Genomic DNA, 11551 nt, shown 5'->3' on the forward strand with positions numbered 1-11551 from the left:
AAAATGTGTACATCTCTTCTGCAAAAATGGTGCCCTCACAGATGTGCGAGTTACATGACAGACAGACAGACAGACACTCACACCCACACACACACACTTTCACAGACAGACAGACATACACACACACACACACACTCACTTTCACACAGAGACAGGCACACACACACACACATACATACATACATACATATGGAAAAGAAACAATACATTTATAAATCACAATAAGATGTAATAAAGTACAGAAAAACTAAATGTAAGAAAATGTGATCTTTAATACACACAAATATGTATGGCTGGTCGGATGCGTCTTGGACTCGGGTTCCTCTTCATTACGTATAACGCTTTTGCCTTTTGCTAAAGCTTTCCGTGGAGGGGATCGTGGGTGAGTTTGTACCATTTTTGGGAGGATCTGCCTTGTTGGGGGGGAGCTGTGATCCAGGTGAACAGCAGATCGGGCATAGGTGGGCATGTGGGCTGAGGAGTAGGAAGGCCGGTCAAGCAAATAAGCTTGCTAAGGTACGCAGCAGCAGCAAGCAGCCCCCCCATCCAGCCAGCCAGCCAGTCTGGCTGGCAGTGACTGAGTGGTTGACAGACGGCAAGCAACGGAATGTACGTGCTCTGTGATGTCATAGCAGTCAGCTGAGAGAGGCTCGTGATGTCATCGCTGAGCTGGCTGGCTGGCTGGCTCTGTGTGTGTGTGTGTGTGTGTGTGTGTCTATGTCTGTCTGTTTTTCTGTTTGTCAGTCTGTCTGTCTGTCTCTCTCTCTCTCCCTCTCAATTCTATTCATTTGTATTGTCAAAGCAATTGGACATACATACATACATACATATATATATATATATATATATATATATATATATATATATATATATATATATATATATGTAGCGTAAGGTACACTTTTAAATTTCAATTAAAGAAGTGAATTCATAGTATCACCTTATCACGAATCCTGGAGTCTTGTAGAACTCAATTTCTGTAATAATTGGACGCAGACACCAATTCCAAAGATATAAATTGTCAAATTTATTTAAAAACAAAGACTAAATGTAGCACTACACTAATTATACAAAAGGGAAAAACTAATTAAAATTCAACTCTAGATCAACAAATCAAAGACAAATCACTTCCGTGACCAAATCAAAGACCATGGGATCCCATAGGATAACACACAAATCGTTAAACAAAAAAGGTTATAAACACATTGACTACAATACCGGTTAGTAATTCTAGGAATCACTAAGAAACAGTTGAAAGTGCTAAATTGCAGTTTCAGAAGATGAAAAAAAACTGTAACTGATGGGATATGTAGTACTTTATACTCGAGTGGTCTATGCGATTACACCCTGTTGGTGTTATTAAGAACGCCAAGTACCAGAATGCAGAGCGGGACTGTTTTTTGTGCCGTGACTTGTCGGGGGAAAAAGGCGCAGAAAAAACGGACGAGAAGGTGAAGGTAGTATGGCGGTGATGCACGCGTTGGTGAAGTGGGAAAGCGGGGTCGACAAAGACTCTTACAGCGTGATTCCCACTGCTTGCTTTCGCAATTTTGATTTATTCAGCATTGCTGATGATGACGAAGAGACGACTCGAAACTTCAGAGCAGAGTGGAGAGACACGAACAAACCTCCAAAAGGTGGATGGCCTGTCCATGAAGCGCAGATCATTATGACTGGTAACAATGTTTATTTAAAAAAAAAAACATTAAAGTCTTTACATGCTATTTGATATATACAATCACAGTATATTTGAAATGAATGTTTAAGTTATTAATGTGTTGTACTTCTAACATACTCTTATAACATGGTAGGTGGTGGTGAGGGCGCTAAAACTCGTCATATTTGACTGGCATTTGTAAGAACGATTTATTGTGTGTTGTGCTTTACAATAAAATCCCCCAAATCACAAAATAAATTAAACCAGATATAATTTAACTTCAGTTTTGATTCAGTGTTGGCTGTTCATCTTAATTTGTATGGTCAAAGCACAGTATTTTTATGACAAATAAATATAATCCCCAAATATCTGTGGACATAATGCAGGGTTTTATTTATTTTATTTTTATTTTAGGAAAAGAAGGCGAACTAAGAAGAAAACTTAATGACCTAACAAAAATGCCCTGTCCTAAAATGAAGAGAGTACCTAAACCAAACAAAAAACTTCAAATTTCAGATGATAGTGACCTTGATGAACCACAGTTACCGGTGAGATAATTACTGCAAATATTAAATAAATGTATTGCAGGATTGTTTTTTTTTAATCATATTCATATATATATATATATTTTCATTTTAAACTCTTTTCCTCTCTGAATACAGCACAAAATAAGAAAGAAAACCGATGGAGCTTCAAGAATTAGATCCCGTCATATTCTACAGACATTTAAAGAGTCCAGTGAAGTTGAGCTACAGCAAAACGTTAAGCAGCTCGAAAAGGAAAACACAAGACTTAAAAATGAAAACCAATGTCTTCGAAACCGTATGGTTGATGGTAAGTTTTTTTATTTATAGCAAATAATTCCTTACCTTGATAAATGTTATTCTTCAGTAATTTAGATTCCAGAGTAATGTATTATAGTTGATCATACTGAAGTAATCTAGAACCACAATACAGACTCTTAATGTGCACTGTCTAATAGTTTAATAATACTGATTATTAAATAAAGTTTTCAACATAACTTCATAATCCTACATTAATGACTATATGCATTACATTAGACCTGGTAATTCTTGTATTTTATCTCTTTTATTTTTTTCGTAGCTAATGTTAATGACCCACAAAAAGGTCAGTTTGCCAATAACATAGAGCAAGTCTCTCAAGTATAATTGCAGGCATTGATGGTTTTGTTTTCACTTTGTATTAAATATATTACTAGAAATGATTATCATTTAATACTAAGGTTTTTTTCTCCAGAGATTCCAGACCTTTTGGACAATCTGAAAAAAATTGTAACAAAAGCCACATTGATCAGCAATGAAGACAAAAGTGTGTCACCATCAAGTGGTTCTGACAGCCCCACAGCAAATTGTTCTGAATCTGACAAAGAATCACCAAAACAGGTATAACACTCTTGGTCTACAATATTACAAAGACAAGGTAAAAATATATATATTGAAAACAAATATTGGTTGTAAACAATCTAATGATGCTACATTATCAGTTATATTCATAGTTATAGTTGATAATAAGAATGTAATTGAATTATGGGTGTCACAGATTCACTGACTTTATTATGTCTGTAAATTAATAAACTTAGAATTGAGACATACTGTGGTCTTTAATAACACATTTCTGTAACAAAATCACAGCCTTACTGATAATGTATTCCACTTAACATAATATAAGAATAGTTTGGGGATAAACTTGTTTTTTATTTACCATTGTCTTTTAGGTGGAAATATTCCCAGGCACTGGAGTTTACATTGACAAACTGTCCTGGATCCTTGCAGAGAGGTGCAGCACGAATACGTCATATGCAAGAACCCTGACGGTTGCTGTCTTTGACTTTCCAACATTACTAAAGAGCAATCTTCGTGGTGGTGGCAGCAAGAGAGATCCAACTTCGGAGAAAAAGACACCTCTGGATCGCTTAAAGGTGGAAGCCATATATGGTATGTAAATGCTGTTGTACAAAATTTCTAACTCTCCTTTTTAACTGTATAGAACACAAAGGGTTAGCATTTGAAATGTTCCTTTGGCCTTTGTTTTAGTTTCAGAGACTAGAGTTAATTTATTAATAAATAATAATACCTTACATGTAGCAGCTGGAAAGATCCCAAAGTGCTCTACAGACTCACTTCACCCACCACCCTCTGGGGTGCAGCCATTTTGTACCAGCAGATTACTACACAGCAGTAAAGGTGGAGTCATAACAAATTTGTTAGACCTGATTGAGGGAAGCCTGACTTAGAATTCAGCCACGTCACTCTTTCAACAACACCTTGTAAATCACCTTGGATTAATGCTTCAGACATATTAATACATAATAATAATGAATAGTGCCATGGGATCCAAGGTATTAGTGGAGAAAAGACTGCCTTTGCATAGCTGCTTCGCCAAGTACAGATTTTACTATGAACTAGTGTAAGACAAGTTTAAGAGCATACACCAAAACATTTAAATACACCCACACACAAAAATGTTGATTTACTGTGGCAATATGTAACTAATGAACCCTTCTCAAAGATATGTGGTATGTTTATTAAAAGATTTTTATATATCTATCTATGTGCAAGTCATTAAATCTATGTGATACATGTTTTTTAGGGGCTACCTTGAAAAAATTGCCCAGTACCCCAAAGAGTGTAATTGGTGGTGCAATTAACAGCAAGATAAATGAACTACGACACAGAATGAAACCAGAGTGAAGATTTGAAGAACCAGATCTGTATTTTTTGTTTTGTTTTCAACAGGGTTGGGGTCAATTCCAATTCAATTTTTAATTCCCTTTTCAATTCAATTCCAATAAAGAATATTCTGTGAATGCAAAAAGTAATTGCAATTTTGAATTGATTTGTAGGAGGAATTGGAATTGAAAAACAGGAATTGACCCCAACCATGGTTTTCAGTGAGTGTTGTACAAATTGATAGGTCAGGGTTTCTGTAAAAACTTAATAGAGGCCAGCAGGCGTGCACGATCTGGGAAAAACTGCTCCACTACAACAGACCTCTTTCCCTTCGTTTTCTCTAAAAACCTCCTGATATCCTTCACTGCAGCTCTGACTCACCGAGGACGAGGAGGCGAGAGAGGAATCCGTGAAGCCGCCCTCACTGTCACTCCGAGCCGCGATGCTCCAGCGTGTAGCCGGACCTTTCCCCACCAAGCCGCTCGCTACCCCAGCTTCACTACTGTGCCACCACTTCTTTTACTGCCACTATTTACCAACACCGTCCGTGCTCCCTCCCAGCACCTTCTTAGTGCGTTTTTTCCACCCGGCGCCTCGGCTTGTACCGCCGAGCCTGGCCCTGCCTCCTCCTCGGCTACACCCTGTGTGTCTGTCCGCCCGTCTGCTGGCTGCTGAGGTTGTTCCTCGTCACTAACCAGCGCCCCGTGCACCGCCTCAACACCATCTCCCCCCGGCGTCTCGGTCGTCACTATCCCCCGCTGCCTCGACCCCGTCCCCCAGCTGTGCGTCATCGCCTCCGGGCAGCTCTTCCCCCGTCACGGCATCAGTGGTACCATCGGTCCGACCGGCGACTGTCTCCTCCGCCGGGGCTCGATCTCTGTCTGCCCGCTGCATCTGTGGCTGCGGGCCGGTGTCTCTATTCCTCCCCGCGTCGCCCCGCTCCTCCTCCCGCTCCCTGTCCTGCTCGGGACAGTTCCTCACGACATGCCCCTCGCTCCCACACCTGAAACACTTCATGGACTCCGAAGTAGCGAATACGACGTAGTCGGTATTGTCGATCTTAAATTTAAAAATGACATTAAGATCCTCATTGATGTTATTGAGGATCATATACAGCTGCCTTCGGAAGGACACGACGTGTTTCAGTTGCGGGGCTTTGCAGCCCAGCGGGACCCTCTTAATGCCGGACATCAGCTGCCCGAGCCGGTGCGGATGAACGGAGGGACGTTAGACAGCGTTACCTTCCGGGCAGGAGCAGCGAGCGGCAACACCGGGGTGAAAGTGTCGTCTAACACTGTGCCATTAGCCACTAGCTGATTGAGCAGATCAGTGGTTTTTAAGAAGATAACAATGGCAGCAGACTTGATATTTTCACACCCTGCTACCTCCCCAACCGCTAACACACACTGCTCTAGGGGGCAGAACTGCACCGGAGCGATCTTGACTCCATGGCGTCGGGTCAGTTTTTCAAAAGACGCATTCAGGGGGTCCGACCCCCCGACCCGGGAAGAACTACCGGTACTCCCCCCTCCCCTCCCCTGTTCCCCCACAATAAGAAAAGCACTGAAAACAGAAGACAAAATAAACAAACTGAAAAAAGTAAAGCAACAAAAAAACGCAGCCAAAGGACAGAGCTCTCAGCAGCACTCCCGCTCACTGCAGACCCCTCCCACACACTCCCAGCTGAGAGAGAGAGAGAGAGAGAGAGAGAGAGAGAGAGAGAGAGAGAGAGAGAGAGAGAGTTAGTGTCTGTCTGTCTCTCTCTCTCTGTAGATGCATCATAGGGAACATATGTAACAATCTCTCTTTTTGTTTACCAAAAATGAGAATGAACGTATTTCAAGTGGGTGTTGCCTTGGTTGGAAACGTTTTAAGATTATTTATGAAGTGTAAAGTGGATTTGTCTCAGTTCTCCGTAGTTTTCAATGTATGTGCCATTCAGTAGCGTTCATGTTACAGATGTGCCCTATGCAGTGGTAGGGTCAATAAAATGTCAGTAAAACTTTATTTTAGCAATTATGGAGGGGAAGAACTGCAAATAGAGGGTCCCCACTAATTATCTAACTTACCAACAACGTTTCAAATTAGGTCTTGCGAAGCTGCCAAATAATGCTGTATAATCGTATGTGTCTTCATACACCGGCTGCTATAGTCTGATAGCTTTGATTATATATATATATATATTTTCTTGTGAACCACAAATGTTATTTGCTTGATTTTTACAGAGTATGTTATAAATACCATTCTTATGAAGCCTGACAAATTGTATGCTGTAATTATGAATATTTTCAAATCATTTGTTTGTTTTTCCTAACATGTTACAAATGTTCCCTATGTGAAAGATGCATTATATCTTAATAACGTCTAAACAATTAAAGATATACAGATTATTATTTTTGGTAAAGTTATAATACATTGCTATTAACTATGTGTGTCAGTAAAAGTTTAAATTTCCTAAAGGATTTTTATTGATCTTGCAAAATAAGTGTTTAGGGAACATTTGTAACATAGAGGTGGGTTAGCCACCGGCTAAGGGCAGCGGCTCCGGCTCCAGCACCGTCACCATGTCGCTGGAAAAGCGCTAAGTGAGCTCACAGTGAGCTCAGTGTAATGTCTGCTCTGGTGAGCTCACAGTGTGACCTAGTCGTGAGTTCACGTCTTCACTGGGTAGTCCTTGACAACTTAATTGACTCAAATCTTGGGCTTAATTGGTCAAAATGACCATTGGTTGAAGGTACTCAGGGACTGATGTGTAGAGAGACTTATTAAACCTGCAGGATTGTGGTTTTCCCAGATCAGAATTAACCAGATCACCACAAAGGAACATGGTAGGTGCTATTGCAACACAGATTACACAAATACATTGAAATCCAAGTTTGCAGTGGTCCTTGGGCCATTGGGTGGTGATCCAGATCACTTCAGCAGGAATTTTGCAGTGGTCTGGACTACAACTCTCTCTCTCTCTCTCTCTCTCTCTCTCTCTCTCTCTCTCAATTCAGTGCATTTGAATTGTCAAAGCAATTGGACATGCATACATACATACATACATATACACTCACCTAAAGGATTATTAGGAACACCTGTTCAATTTCTCATTAATGCAATTATCTAATCAACCAATCACATGGCAGTTGCTTCAATGCATTTAGGGGTGTGGTCCTGGTCAAGACAATCTCCTGAACTCCAAACTGAATGTCTGAATGGGAATGAAAGGTGATTTAAGCAATTTTGAGCGTGGCATGGTTGTTGGTGCCAGACGGGCCGGTCTGAGTATTTCACAATCTGCTCAGTTACTGGGATTTTCACGCACAACCATTTCTAGGGTTTACAAAGAATGGTGTGAAAAGGGAAAAACATCCAGTATGCGGCAGTCCTGTGGGCGAAAATGCCTTGTTGATGCTAGAGCTCAGAGGAGAATGGGCCGACTCGATTCAAGCTGATAGAAGAGCAACTTTGACTGAAATAACCACTCGCTACAACCGAGGTATGCAGCAAAGCATTTGTTATGCCACAACACGTACAACCTTGAGGCGGATGGGCTACAACAGCAGAAGACCCCACTGGGTACCACTCATCTCCACTACAAATAGGAAAAAGAGGCTACAATTTGCACAAGCTCACCAAAATTGGACAGTTGAAGACTGGAAAAATGTTGCCTGGTCCGATGAGTCTCGATTTCAGAGTCAGAATTTGGCGTAAACAGAATGAGAACATGGATCCATCATGCCTTGTTACCACTGTGCAGGCTGGTGGTGGTGGTGTAATGGTGTGGGGGATGTTTTCTTGGCACACTTTAGGCCCCTTAGTGCCAATTGGGCATCGTTTAAATGCCACGGCCCGTTGTTTCTGACCATGTCCATCCCTTTATGACCACCATGTACCCATCCTCTGATGGCTACTTCCAGCAGGATAATGCACCATGTCACAAAGGTCGAATTATTTCAAATTGGTTTCTTGAACATGACAATGAGTTCACTGTACTAAACTGGCCCCCACAGTCACCAGATCTCAACCCAATAGAGCATCTTTGGGATGGGGTGTGTAGCGTTATGTTGGGTGTATTTGGATAAGAGTATTTGGGCTCTGAGCTGAAGCACGGATCTAAAGAAGACCTCTCCCCCCCAAAGTTATCAGATTTCCTTTGCTCATCAGCTTGGAACTGGTTTGCATCAAAGTGACAGTTTTGGGGAGGATGGCACCGAGAAGAGGCCAAATAGTTTGTTATTCTGCTATGAGATGTCTGGAGAAAGGGGCCTGTGGGTGATAAAAACTCTTTGAAGTGGATGAGAACCGAAATCCCGACATAGAGCTACGAACCCAGGCCAACCGGCATTTCCAAAAGATGGCATGGATTGACATCAGTCATAAATCAAGCCCCCCTCCAATAGGACACTGGGGGCTGAAACCGAAATCCAATCTCAAGAACGCAGGAACCAATCACCTATTGATCTGACAGACTATAAAGGACAAACACGGCCTTTCTTTCTCTCTCTCTCTCACCTGAACCAGTAACTCGCTGCCACAGCTCAACCTGTAGCTCTGTTGCCCGAACCGGAACCAGAAACCAACCAAGTCTTTGCCGGCAACAGAAGAGTTAAACTGGGAGAAGGAGATTGAGCGAAGAATTCTTTTAAAGGACTTTATTAAATAAATAACTTTACAGACCCACCTGATCAGTGGAGTTTTACAGCTGGACAATTGACTAAGTCGACTGAATACGAAAGTGTCAGTCATTTAAATAGCTATTTGAGTTTTAAGAAACTTGACCCTTGGAACGAACAGGGCCCTGCTTTCCTCAAAGACTTTGTCTTCAAGTAACTACGGTGGAACCCTGCTTACAAAGAAGATTTTGTGCACAACCTTGGAGCCTTCAAACCAGTGGAAAATCTGTTTGGAAACGACTCTACTTTCGCGAAACCCCAACTTCCAGGTGCATCGACTGAGTGGAAGTTCTTGGACAAAGCCGAACCGGACTGCCTTTGTTCCAAACCACACGGACCTCGTGCCGTGTGCTGTTATCTGAGCCCGAAGGCAGAGAGGCCTCTCTGCTACGAAGTTCACATAAGTTTAACAGTTTGGAGTTCATGATTCATGACATTTGAGAAATCAATAAGAAATGTTAATCTGTGATTCATAACTCTAGAATGTGTAATATCATTTAGTTTTCTTAAATATAAATGTGTGTTGCATTAAACTGTTTTGTTGATAATTTTAGAAATAAAATCTGTCAACGCCGAGAAATATCTTCTCATTCCTGTTTAACTGTTTAGTCTGAAATTGACACAAGTTAATAGACACCAGATTATAGGTGGCCTGCCTGCCTATCCTTAATCATTGAATAATAATCAGTTAAGGGAAATTGTGGTAACAAGTAATGATAGGATCTTTCTCTCCACCTAAACGTTAATGAGACTGATATATATATAACGAGAAGTTACCTGACATAAATACTAACCTGCGTAGTTATTTAATGTCTGACTAATAATACTAACAAGAGACTCACCTTCATGTTACTAACTGGTATTGTAGTCAATGTGTTTATAACCTCTTTTGTTTAACGATTTGTGTTATCATATGCGATCCCATGGTCTTTGATTTGGTCACGGAAGTGATTTGTCTTTGATTTGTTGATATAGAGTTGAATTTTAATTAGTTTTTCCCTTTTGTATAATTAGTGTAGTGCTACATTTAGTCTTTGTTTTGAATAAATTTGACAATTTATATCTTTGGAATTGGTGTCTGCGTCCAATTATTACAGAAATTGAGTTCTACAAGATTCCAGGATTCGTGATAAGGTGATACTATAAATTCACTTCTTTAATTGAAATTTATAAGAGTACCTTACGCTACAGGTGGAACGGGAGCTTCGTGCCCTGGATGTGCATCCCACAAATCTCCATCAACTGCAAGATGCTATCCTATCAATATGGGCCAACATTTCTAAAGAATGCTTTCAGCACCTTGTTGAATCAATGCCACGTAGAATTAAGGCAGTTCTGAAGGCGAAAGGGGGTCAAACACAGTATTAGTATGGTGTTCCTAATAATCCTTTAGGTGAGTGTATATGGAAAAGGAACAATATGTGTACATCTCTGCATATGGTGCCCTAACAGATGTGCAAGTTACATGACAGACAGACACTCACACACACTTTCAAAGACAGACAGGCAGACAGACACTCACACACACTTTCACACACTCACTTTCACAGACAGACAGACACAGACACAGACACACATACTTTGACAGACAGACAGACAGACAGACACATGCATATTATGGGTCTTTGTTGGGTAGTGAAATGGGTAGCATCAGTCGCAGTGTGGGTAATGTCAGGGAGCCAATCATAGTCCCCGTTATTTGCATATCGTGGCGCAAAGCATTCTGGGAAAAGCAACTAAACACGTTTAGTCATGTATTTGTCCATAGTTTACACATGAGATGAAAGAGACAGTATGACGTATTGAGCACTTGGGATTCCTCATGTGTATGTGAGGGGCAGAGGAACCGGATCCCAAGTGTGCATCCCAGGTGCTATAGGTTTCAAAGCATGCAGGGGAATAGGCACCCCACCCTGACATGTATAGAAGACTGGATAGGGAGATATAAATAGCAATGGGGAGACTCTTGTACTTGGTGTGGCTCTATCCATATAGTGGGGCCAGCAGCCACTTAGCAGGTGCAGCAATAGAAGCTCAGCCTGGGGAGACTGGATTTAGCATTTCCTCTCCATTTTGATAACTATCCATAATCATTTCTGCAAAATACTTCTATGATACCTATGTATGTTTTTTACTTGTACTATATTATACTATCAAGTATCAGTGTACACATACAATGTGACCTGTTACATTAATACAGAGGCCACGGAAGGCCAGATCACTAATAGCCACTGTCCCCTGATATTACACTTTTTTACAATCACTTTGGCACTCATTTCAGAACCTTGATGTCATTTTTCAAAACTCTAGACACTAAACTCACACCCGATGATCAAAATGCACATTTTTCAAAACTCTAACACTTTTTTACAATTGCTTGGATACAATACACATCAACCTCAGATCATTTGTTCATTGAACTAAAATGACACAACTTAACATCAAAGTATTACCATTTCAAAATGCAATTCACACATTACATCTGAGATCACTGTCTATTCATTTCATTACAAAGATCTAACTATCAATTGATACAGCTGCTC

At 40.8% G+C, this 11551-nt stretch overlaps 1 non-coding gene across 1 annotated transcript; it reads left to right on the forward strand.

Annotated features, from left to right (window-relative positions):
- Nucleotides 1-310: 310 nt before the first annotated feature.
- LOC136729269 (U5 spliceosomal RNA) lies at nt 311-427 on the forward strand. The gene has a single exon (XR_010808882.1). It is a non-coding gene; the product is annotated as a U5 spliceosomal RNA (small nuclear RNA).
- The last annotated feature ends 11124 nt before the right edge of the window (nt 428-11551 follow it).

This window comes from Amia ocellicauda, unplaced genomic scaffold (genome assembly GCF_036373705.1).
Source record: "Amia ocellicauda isolate fAmiCal2 unplaced genomic scaffold, fAmiCal2.hap1 HAP1_SCAFFOLD_30, whole genome shotgun sequence".
Lineage (NCBI taxonomy): Eukaryota > Metazoa > Chordata > Actinopteri > Amiiformes > Amiidae > Amia > Amia ocellicauda.